The 11134-nt window shown below is 56.7% G+C and overlaps 1 long non-coding RNA gene across 1 annotated transcript; it reads left to right on the top strand.

Annotated features, from left to right (window-relative positions):
* The first annotated feature begins 399 nt into the window (after positions 1 to 399).
* LOC310894560 lies at positions 400 to 10970 on the top strand. Its single transcript, XR_014580006.1, has 3 exons — positions 400 to 1522; positions 2415 to 2698; positions 9956 to 10970. It is a non-coding gene; the product is annotated as an uncharacterized lncRNA (long non-coding RNA).
* The last annotated feature ends 164 nt before the right edge of the window (positions 10971 to 11134 follow it).

Here is an 11134-nt window from a genome sequence, read left to right as displayed (position 1 = left end):
GTGCAGTTAAGTTAAATTACATACTTTCTACTCTCCGTTTGATTCTTGTGCACTGTGTATGTAAAGGTTAAAAGTTTCTACTTTAACAACCTGTCCTGGTTTCAGTTAGGACAGAGTTAATTTTCCTCCTAGTAGCTGGTAGGGTGCTATGTTTTGGATTAGGATGAGAAGAGCGCTGATAACATGCTGATGTTTTAGTTGTTGCAGAGCAGTGCTTACACCAAGCCAAGGACTTTTCAGCTTCTCCCTCTGTCCTGCCAGCGGGCAGGCTAGGGGTGCCGCAGGAGCTGGGAGGGGACAGACCCAGGACAGCTGACCCAAACTGGCCAAAGGGGTATTCCATACCATCTGACATCATGCTAAACAATAGATAGGGGTGGCTGGCCGGGGGAGGGGGGGGGCGTCTGCTCGGGGATAGGCTGGGCATCGGTCAGCGGGTGGTGGGCAATTGCATTGTGCATCACTTGTTTCGTACACAGTAGTAGTAGTAGTACTATTATCATTAGCATTAGTATTTTTTCCTGTCTTAATAAACTGTCTCTGTCTCAACGCACAGGCTTCGTTTTCCCGTTTCTCTCCCCCATCCCAGAGAGGGAGGGGGGAGGGTGAGCAAACGGCTGTGTGGTGCTTAGCTGCCTGCCGAGTTAAACCACAACAACAGCAATGTAGTCACGTAACCAACTTAAAGCCAAAACTTTCAGCCCAGTCCTTGACCTGAATAGTGAGTGAGGATCCGGATCCTGCCATTTATACGTGAGAGTTTATATGCAGCCAAAGTAAATACTATAGTCAGAGGTCATGGGGCTAGATTTTGAAAAGTCCTGCATAAAGAAGAGATCTCAGAAAAGCAAATTTAAAAAACATTAATGTCAAGAAAAGTAATTCTGATTGCTATATTCTTTATCTGTCATGACTAGACAGATGAAGATCTATGATAGCAATTTTTCCCTTAAGGTCATTTTCTTTTTTCTTTATTTATTTCTTTATTTTTATGTATTAATTTTTTTAACAGGCTCTGTACTAATTTTCATCACAGAATGACTAACAGAAATATGACCCTTATGCACCTTTTGCAGTTAATTCATTAGGTCAATTCTAACCACTAAACCTCTTGTCAGGTTACTTCTATCAGTGATAAGGAGCAATTGACCTTAAAACATTGAAGCCAGGTAGATGAGCCTATTCCACAAGGTCTCTTGGCTCCACCCTTGTTAGGTGAAATCTGCCAGATGTGGATCATTTGACCTTTGCTATATAGGAAGCATGAGGAGTTGTGGGGAATTGCTTCCCCAGGGGAGTTTGAGGCTCAGATTATCTGGGGTGCTTTTCTACCAGAGTGAAATGGACTCGGTGTTCCCCAGTAGGCTGCTTTTTCTTCATGTTTTTTACCGTCTCTGTGAAATAGTTTTAGAGACTCTATGAGCTAGTTACGTTGGTGGTGCCTTCTCAGGACAGTAAAACCATGGTGGTACTACTTCACTGTGAAGTAGTTAGGAAGTGACTCAAGTTCAGAAGCTGGCAGGTAAGTGTTCCTGAGTTCTACAGTTGTTTAATGTCAAGGAGTTTGAGTACTTCCTTCACCTTGTCTGTTTTCAGCGAAATTACTTGCATGGATTCAAAGCTTCCTTCCTAGCAGGAGAAGAAGAAGAAAAAAAAAAACACCACAGAAGCTTAAGTGCATACAGGTAAGCCTGGCTTTGAAGAATGTTCTTAAGTCTGTGTTAAGATTGAACAACAAGCTGTGTGAAAAAGGTGCCTTACTGTGAATTCAAATTTTGCCTTGTGGTAAGTAGAAACAGATTTGGGTAGATACTGGTGGCATTATCATTACTTTTGCTAAGTGGCAATTGTGAGAATGTGCTGTTCATAAAAGAAATGCTGTTTTCACAATATGCTAGTCAAAAGCCTTTAAATTACTAGAAGTTATAGTTTCAAGGAGATAAATTTTTTTAAAGAAAGAAGTTATTGTTGGCCATCTCCCCCAACTCCTCCATAGACTGGCTCCCTGAAGAAAAAGCGTGAAAGGTGTAATTGTTAATAGCTTCTGAGGTAGGGTCAGGGGAAGATAAGTTTTCCCACGTGTTCACTCTCCCTTCTCCTCCAGGTGAGTTACGGTAGCTTTCCAAAACTTCGACTATACTTGAAATGCTCAGAGCAGCGTGTTCTTATAAGTATGTCTCCTGAATGCACTTAAGGTTTTGTTTAAGGTTAAACAAATACTTCAGAGTGTCATCCAGAGATCCGTGCTGAGGCAGGATAGTTATGCGTGGCAGGGAGAGTGGGAGGACATGCGCAGGTATCTAGAGCAGGGCGCACCTCCACTGGAAAGACCATGAGACCATGAGGAACCCGCAATGGATGAAGTGGCTAAACAAGTCTGGCAGTACAAAGACAGTCTTTCCTCTTCCCTACAGGTCTGCATCTCGGCTGTGCAGAAACATTCTAAACAGATGGACCAACAAAAAGAGAACTTAGCTTCCTCCCCACCTGTACAAAGCAGTATCTCAGCTATTGGGGGTAAGCCCACTTCTGTGCGAGGAAGACAAGAGAGCGCATACACAGCCTGTGCCACCCTGTGGTTGTACACTGTGGAAACTACACACATTCGTACCTACAATCACCATACCTACGTAAGTGACCACGGAGAGCATATGAGAAAACACGATGGAAAACAAATCTCGACACTAGAGGCATGGGTGTGAGTAGCAAGAAAAAATAATTTGGGAAAAGGAATTCTATGAGAAACTTCCAACTCCAACTTAAGGTGGGTGGAACCTGGTCCCCAGAGCTCTGGTCCCCAGAGCTCTGGTCCCCAGAGCTCTGGTCCCCAGAGCTCTGGTCCCCAGAGCTCTGGTCCCCAGAGCTCTGGTCCCCAGAGCTCTGGTCCCCAGAGCTCTGGTCCCCAGAGCTCTGGTCCCCAGAGCTCTGGTCCCCAGAGCTCTGGTCCCCAGAGCTCTGGTCCCCAGAGCTCTGGTCCCCAGAGCTCTGGTCCCCAGAGCTCTGGTCCCCAGAGCTCTGGTCCCCAGAGCTCTGGTCCCCAGAGCTCTGGTCCCCAGAGCTCTGGTCCCCAGAGCTCTGGTCCCCAGAGCTCTGGTCCCCAGAGCTCTGGTCCCCAGAGCTCTGGTCCCCAGAGCTCTGGTCCCCAGAGCTCTGGTCCCCAGAGCTCTGGTCCCCAGAGCTCTGGTCCCCAGAGCTCTGGTCCCCAGAGCTCTGGTCCCCAGAGCTCTGGTCCCCAGAGCTCTGGTCCCCAGAGCTCTGGTCCCCAGAGCTCTGGTCCCCAGAGCTCTGGTCCCCAGAGCTCTGGTCCCCAGAGCTCTGGTCCCCAGAGCTCTGGTCCCCAGAGCTCTGGTCCCCAGAGCTCTGGTCCCCAGAGCTCTGGTCCCCAGAGCTCTGGTCCCCAGAGCTCTGGTCCCCAGAGCTCTGGTCCCCAGAGCTCTGGTCCCCAGAGCTCTGGTCCCCAGAGCTCTGGTCCCCAGAGCTCTGGTCCCCAGAGCTCTGGTCCCCAGAGCTCTGGTCCCCAGAGCTCTGGTCCCCAGAGCTCTGGTCCCCAGAGCTCTGGTCCCCAGAGCTCTGGTCCCCAGAGCTCTGGTCCCCAGAGCTCTGGTCCCCAGAGCTCTGGTCCCCAGAGCTCTGGTCCCCAGAGCTCTGGTCCCCAGAGCTCTGGTCCCCAGAGCTCTGGTCCCCAGAGCTCTGGTCCCCAGAGCTCTGGTCCCCAGAGCTCTGGTCCCCAGAGCTCTGGTCCCCAGAGCTCTGGTCCCCAGAGCTCTGGTCCCCAGAGCTCTGGTCCCCAGAGCTCTGGTCCCCAGAGCTCTGGTCCCCAGAGCTCTGGTCCCCAGAGCTCTGGTCCCCAGAGCTCTGGTCCCCAGAGCTCTGGTCCCCAGAGCTCTGGTCCCCAGAGCTCTGGTCCCCAGAGCTCTGGTCCCCAGAGCTCTGGTCCCCAGAGCTCTGGTCCCCAGAGCTCTGGTCCCCAGAGCTCTGGTCCCCAGAGCTCTGGTCCCCAGAGCTCTGGTCCCCAGAGCTCTGGTCCCCAGAGCTCTGGTCCCCAGAGCTCTGGTCCCCAGAGCTCTGGTCCCCAGAGCTCTGGTCCCCAGAGCTCTGGTCCCCAGAGCTCTGGTCCCCAGAGCTCTGGTCCCCAGAGCTCTGGTCCCCAGAGCTCTGGTCCCCAGAGCTCTGGTCCCCAGAGCTCTGGTCCCCAGAGCTCTGGTCCCCAGAGCTCTGGTCCCCAGAGCTCTGGTCCCCAGAGCTCTGGTCCCCAGAGCTCTGGTCCCCAGAGCTCTGGTCCCCAGAGCTCTGGTCCCCAGAGCTCTGGTCCCCAGAGCTCTGGTCCCCAGAGCTCTGGTCCCCAGAGCTCTGGTCCCCAGAGCTCTGGTCCCCAGAGCTCTGGTCCCCAGAGCTCTGGTCCCCAGAGCTCTGGTCCCCAGAGCTCTGGTCCCCAGAGCTCTGGTCCCCAGAGCTCTGGTCCCCAGAGCTCTGGTCCCCAGAGCTCTGGTCCCCAGAGCTCTGGTCCCCAGAGCTCTGGTCCCCAGAGCTCTGGTCCCCAGAGCTCTGGTCCCCAGAGCTCTGGTCCCCAGAGCTCTGGTCCCCAGAGCTCTGGTCCCCAGAGCTCTGGTCCCCAGAGCTCTGGTCCCCAGAGCTCTGGTCCCCAGAGCTCTGGTCCCCAGAGCTCTGGTCCCCAGAGCTCTGGTCCCCAGAGCTCTGGTCCCCAGAGCTCTGGTCCCCAGAGCTCTGGTCCCCAGAGCTCTGGTCCCCAGAGCTCTGGTCCCCAGAGCTCTGGTCCCCAGAGCTCTGGTCCCCAGAGCTCTGGTCCCCAGAGCTCTGGTCCCCAGAGCTCTGGTCCCCAGAGCTCTGGTCCCCAGAGCTCTGGTCCCCAGAGCTCTGGTCCCCAGAGCTCTGGTCCCCAGAGCTCTGGTCCCCAGAGCTCTGGTCCCCAGAGCTCTGGTCCCCAGAGCTCTGGTCCCCAGAGCTCTGGTCCCCAGAGCTCTGGTCCCCAGAGCTCTGGTCCCCAGAGCTCTGGTCCCCAGAGCTCTGGTCCCCAGAGCTCTGGTCCCCAGAGCTCTGGTCCCCAGAGCTCTGGTCCCCAGAGCTCTGGTCCCCAGAGCTCTGGTCCCCAGAGCTCTGGTCCCCAGAGCTCTGGTCCCCAGAGCTCTGGTCCCCAGAGCTCTGGTCCCCAGAGCTCTGGTCCCCAGAGCTCTGGTCCCCAGAGCTCTGGTCCCCAGAGCTCTGGTCCCCAGAGCTCTGGTCCCCAGAGCTCTGGTCCCCAGAGCTCTGGTCCCCAGAGCTCTGGTCCCCAGAGCTCTGGTCCCCAGAGCTCTGGTCCCCAGAGCTCTGGTCCCCAGAGCTCTGGTCCCCAGAGCTCTGGTCCCCAGAGCTCTGGTCCCCAGAGCTCTGGTCCCCAGAGCTCTGGTCCCCAGAGCTCTGGTCCCCAGAGCTCTGGTCCCCAGAGCTCTGGTCCCCAGAGCTCTGGTCCCCAGAGCTCTGGTCCCCAGAGCTCTGGTCCCCAGAGCTCTGGTCCCCAGAGCTCTGGTCCCCAGAGCTCTGGTCCCCAGAGCTCTGGTCCCCAGAGCTCTGGTCCCCAGAGCTCTGGTCCCCAGAGCTCTGGTCCCCAGAGCTCTGGTCCCCAGAGCTCTGGTCCCCAGAGCTCTGGTCCCCAGAGCTCTGGTCCCCAGAGCTCTGGTCCCCAGAGCTCTGGTCCCCAGAGCTCTGGTCCCCAGAGCTCTGGTCCCCAGAGCTCTGGTCCCCAGAGCTCTGGTCCCCAGAGCTCTGGTCCCCAGAGCTCTGGTCCCCAGAGCTCTGGTCCCCAGAGCTCTGGTCCCCAGAGCTCTGGTCCCCAGAGCTCTGGTCCCCAGAGCTCTGGTCCCCAGAGCTCTGGTCCCCAGAGCTCTGGTCCCCAGAGCTCTGGTCCCCAGAGCTCTGGTCCCCAGAGCTCTGGTCCCCAGAGCTCTGGTCCCCAGAGCTCTGGTCCCCAGAGCTCTGGTCCCCAGAGCTCTGGTCCCCAGAGCTCTGGTCCCCAGAGCTCTGGTCCCCAGAGCTCTGGTCCCCAGAGCTCTGGTCCCCAGAGCTCTGGTCCCCAGAGCTCTGGTCCCCAGAGCTCTGGTCCCCAGAGCTCTGGTCCCCAGAGCTCTGGTCCCCAGAGCTCTGGTCCCCAGAGCTCTGGTCCCCAGAGCTCTGGTCCCCAGAGCTCTGGTCCCCAGAGCTCTGGTCCCCAGAGCTCTGGTCCCCAGAGCTCTGGTCCCCAGAGCTCTGGTCCCCAGAGCTCTGGTCCCCAGAGCTCTGGTCCCCAGAGCTCTGGTCCCCAGAGCTCTGGTCCCCAGAGCTCTGGTCCCCAGAGCTCTGGTCCCCAGAGCTCTGGTCCCCAGAGCTCTGGTCCCCAGAGCTCTGGTCCCCAGAGCTCTGGTCCCCAGAGCTCTGGTCCCCAGAGCTCTGGTCCCCAGAGCTCTGGTCCCCAGAGCTCTGGTCCCCAGAGCTCTGGTCCCCAGAGCTCTGGTCCCCAGAGCTCTGGTCCCCAGAGCTCTGGTCCCCAGAGCTCTGGTCCCCAGAGCTCTGGTCCCCAGAGCTCTGGTCCCCAGAGCTCTGGTCCCCAGAGCTCTGGTCCCCAGAGCTCTGGTCCCCAGAGCTCTGGTCCCCAGAGCTCTGGTCCCCAGAGCTCTGGTCCCCAGAGCTCTGGTCCCCAGAGCTCTGGTCCCCAGAGCTCTGGTCCCCAGAGCTCTGGTCCCCAGAGCTCTGGTCCCCAGAGCTCTGGTCCCCAGAGCTCTGGTCCCCAGAGCTCTGGTCCCCAGAGCTCTGGTCCCCAGAGCTCTGGTCCCCAGAGCTCTGGTCCCCAGAGCTCTGGTCCCCAGAGCTCTGGTCCCCAGAGCTCTGGTCCCCAGAGCTCTGGTCCCCAGAGCTCTGGTCCCCAGAGCTCTGGTCCCCAGAGCTCTGGTCCCCAGAGCTCTGGTCCCCAGAGCTCTGGTCCCCAGAGCTCTGGTCCCCAGAGCTCTGGTCCCCAGAGCTCTGGTCCCCAGAGCTCTGGTCCCCAGAGCTCTGGTCCCCAGAGCTCTGGTCCCCAGAGCTCTGGTCCCCAGAGCTCTGGTCCCCAGAGCTCTGGTCCCCAGAGCTCTGGTCCCCAGAGCTCTGGTCCCCAGAGCTCTGGTCCCCAGAGCTCTGGTCCCCAGAGCTCTGGTCCCCAGAGCTCTGGTCCCCAGAGCTCTGGTCCCCAGAGCTCTGGTCCCCAGAGCTCTGGTCCCCAGAGCTCTGGTCCCCAGAGCTCTGGTCCCCAGAGCTCTGGTCCCCAGAGCTCTGGTCCCCAGAGCTCTGGTCCCCAGAGCTCTGGTCCCCAGAGCTCTGGTCCCCAGAGCTCTGGTCCCCAGAGCTCTGGTCCCCAGAGCTCTGGTCCCCAGAGCTCTGGTCCCCAGAGCTCTGGTCCCCAGAGCTCTGGTCCCCAGAGCTCTGGTCCCCAGAGCTCTGGTCCCCAGAGCTCTGGTCCCCAGAGCTCTGGTCCCCAGAGCTCTGGTCCCCAGAGCTCTGGTCCCCAGAGCTCTGGTCCCCAGAGCTCTGGTCCCCAGAGCTCTGGTCCCCAGAGCTCTGGTCCCCAGAGCTCTGGTCCCCAGAGCTCTGGTCCCCAGAGCTCTGGTCCCCAGAGCTCTGGTCCCCAGAGCTCTGGTCCCCAGAGCTCTGGTCCCCAGAGCTCTGGTCCCCAGAGCTCTGGTCCCCAGAGCTCTGGTCCCCAGAGCTCTGGTCCCCAGAGCTCTGGTCCCCAGAGCTCTGGTCCCCAGAGCTCTGGTCCCCAGAGCTCTGGTCCCCAGAGCTCTGGTCCCCAGAGCTCTGGTCCCCAGAGCTCTGGTCCCCAGAGCTCTGGTCCCCAGAGCTCTGGTCCCCAGAGCTCTGGTCCCCAGAGCTCTGGTCCCCAGAGCTCTGGTCCCCAGAGCTCTGGTCCCCAGAGCTCTGGTCCCCAGAGCTCTGGTCCCCAGAGCTCTGGTCCCCAGAGCTCTGGTCCCCAGAGCTCTGGTCCCCAGAGCTCTGGTCCCCAGAGCTCTGGTCCCCAGAGCTCTGGTCCCCAGAGCTCTGGTCCCCAGAGCTCTGGTCCCCAGAGCTCTGGTCCCCAGAGCTCTGGTCCCCAGAGCTCTGGTCCCCAGAGCTCTGGTCCCCAGAGCTCTGGTCCCCAGAGCTCTGGTCCCCAGAGCTCTGGTCCCCAGAGCTCTGGTCCCCAGAGCTCTGGTCCCCAGAGCTCTGGTCCCCAGAGCTCTGGTCCCCAGAGCTCTGGTCCCCAGAGCTCTGGTCCCCAGAGCTCTGGTCCCCAGAGCTCTGGTCCCCAGAGCTCTGGTCCCCAGAGCTCTGGTCCCCAGAGCTCTGGTCCCCAGAGCTCTGGTCCCCAGAGCTCTGGTCCCCAGAGCTCTGGTCCCCAGAGCTCTGGTCCCCAGAGCTCTGGTCCCCAGAGCTCTGGTCCCCAGAGCTCTGGTCCCCAGAGCTCTGGTCCCCAGAGCTCTGGTCCCCAGAGCTCTGGTCCCCAGAGCTCTGGTCCCCAGAGCTCTGGTCCCCAGAGCTCTGGTCCCCAGAGCTCTGGTCCCCAGAGCTCTGGTCCCCAGAGCTCTGGTCCCCAGAGCTCTGGTCCCCAGAGCTCTGGTCCCCAGAGCTCTGGTCCCCAGAGCTCTGGTCCCCAGAGCTCTGGTCCCCAGAGCTCTGGTCCCCAGAGCTCTGGTCCCCAGAGCTCTGGTCCCCAGAGCTCTGGTCCCCAGAGCTCTGGTCCCCAGAGCTCTGGTCCCCAGAGCTCTGGTCCCCAGAGCTCTGGTCCCCAGAGCTCTGGTCCCCAGAGCTCTGGTCCCCAGAGCTCTGGTCCCCAGAGCTCTGGTCCCCAGAGCTCTGGTCCCCAGAGCTCTGGTCCCCAGAGCTCTGGTCCCCAGAGCTCTGGTCCCCAGAGCTCTGGTCCCCAGAGCTCTGGTCCCCAGAGCTCTGGTCCCCAGAGCTCTGGTCCCCAGAGCTCTGGTCCCCAGAGCTCTGGTCCCCAGAGCTCTGGTCCCCAGAGCTCTGGTCCCCAGAGCTCTGGTCCCCAGAGCTCTGGTCCCCAGAGCTCTGGTCCCCAGAGCTCTGGTCCCCAGAGCTCTGGTCCCCAGAGCTCTGGTCCCCAGAGCTCTGGTCCCCAGAGCTCTGGTCCCCAGAGCTCTGGTCCCCAGAGCTCTGGTCCCCAGAGCTCTGGTCCCCAGAGCTCTGGTCCCCAGAGCTCTGGTCCCCAGAGCTCTGGTCCCCAGAGCTCTGGTCCCCAGAGCTCTGGTCCCCAGAGCTCTGGTCCCCAGAGCTCTGGTCCCCAGAGCTCTGGTCCCCAGAGCTCTGGTCCCCAGAGCTCTGGTCCCCAGAGCTCTGGTCCCCAGAGCTCTGGTCCCCAGAGCTCTGGTCCCCAGAGCTCTGGTCCCCAGAGCTCTGGTCCCCAGAGCTCTGGTCCCCAGAGCTCTGGTCCCCAGAGCTCTGGTCCCCAACTTTTTCTGCTAGGAAGATTATTCAGATGAGCACTCTACCATTCCTTTACCTTTGAGGGTTCTGAAATTGTCCCTTGCTTAAAGGAGTCAGCTTCAGCCTGTCTCGGAAAAGAGTTGCTTAGAGCTAAAATCTGAGTTTCCGTTCTGTTACTTGAACGTCCAGAAGGACTCATCCTCCTTCCTTCGTTGAGTTCAGTGCTGCCTAGTTTTAAGTTTTTCAGTACTCAGTCGTGTAGCCCAGACTCTGCCATTTTAGAGGGATTGCACTCCCCTTACATAATGTGGGAATCCCATTAATCTGTGTCAAGGGTGAATGGAGTATGGCACTTATAAATCATTGCAGATTGTGGTTGTTGTCTGTTACCAAGTTATTTAAGGCCATGCAAGTACCTTTTACTCTTTTCTCTTTCCTTTCATTTCTTGTCTTATGACTGAAGATTACATATTCGTTGAAATGTCCTAAAAAAAAATTACTTTTTAATTTTAACAACTTTTCTGTTTCCCTCTAGCTCTGCCAGTAGCTGACAAGAGAAAAGGACATTTTTATACTCCTCGTTCTTGCGACGTTAGAGGCAGTGCCAATTTAAATGGTGACTGAGGCTCTGCAAAGGTGCAAGTCTATCTTACTCCATCAAATTCAGTGACGCAACCTGAGTTTGCCTTAATTAACTTTCAAGGATTCAACCAATTTAAAGCTTTTGGACAATGACAATTATTTGAAGACTTCATACAGGTTTATTTTCTTCGTTTACATTTGTTTCTTATCTCCATCCCGTTCAAAGCAATGAGGACTGGTGTGCTTCTCTCTTCTCTGGAAATTTGCACTAGCAACCAGTGTTAGAATCAGAATCTTGATCTAAGAGTATGATGAAAAATGTTGCGCTCCAAGTTGGAAATTGGAGAGGAAAACATTCACGTATACATAAGAATTGTACTCAAACAGCTGATTACACCTTTTCTTACACGTGAACAGATGCTTACATCTGTTAAGGGATAGCTTTTTAAACCTGAGAAGCAAGGTAGTTTTCTGCGTTTCCCTTGGGGATAGTGTTCTCTTCTGTATTTCACTTCTGTACCAACTGTTCAAAATTTTTAAGTCGTGTTGTCAGGCAAACAACCACGTAACCTTGCACGCTATTACATGTTCCCCTCCAGATAGATCAAGCCCTGAGTGCAAGATCAGTCAACTAAATAATTCCAACATGTAAAAATTAACTTGTAAATACATTACTTTTTGGCAGGTTTTTTGGCACGTTGTGGGCCTAACTGTATTTCAGTGAGAAGAATGTCTTCTGGTGTGAACTTTAATTATACCTCTATGCCATGCTGTCTTTGTTCTTATTTTATTCTTTTTTGGGGGGGCGGAGGGGGCAAAATTCCTTGTGTACACCTGAAGGAGTTGCTAAATAATAATAAAATTTAGGTGAAGGAAAAGTTCCTTCTCTGTTGTTGTTGTTCTTGTTTTCCATACAGTCTGAACATGAATTACAGAATTGTAGGGGTTAAAAGGGACCTCAAAAGATCATTGGCTCCAATCCCCCTGCCAAAGCAGGTTCCTTAGAGCAGGTTCTCCAGGTACGTGTCCAGACGGGCCTTGAATATCTCCAGAGAAGGAGACTCCACAACCTCCCTGGGCAGCCTTTTCCAGTGCTCTGTCACCCTCACCGTGGAGAAGTTCTTTTGCATGT

The sequence above is a fragment of the Anser anser genome (assembly GCF_964211835.1).
Source record: "Anser anser genome assembly, chromosome: 2".
Classification (NCBI taxonomy): domain Eukaryota; kingdom Metazoa; phylum Chordata; class Aves; order Anseriformes; family Anatidae; genus Anser; species Anser anser.
Note: the sequence above shows the minus strand (reverse complement) of the source record. Positions and strands in the feature narration are given on the sequence as shown.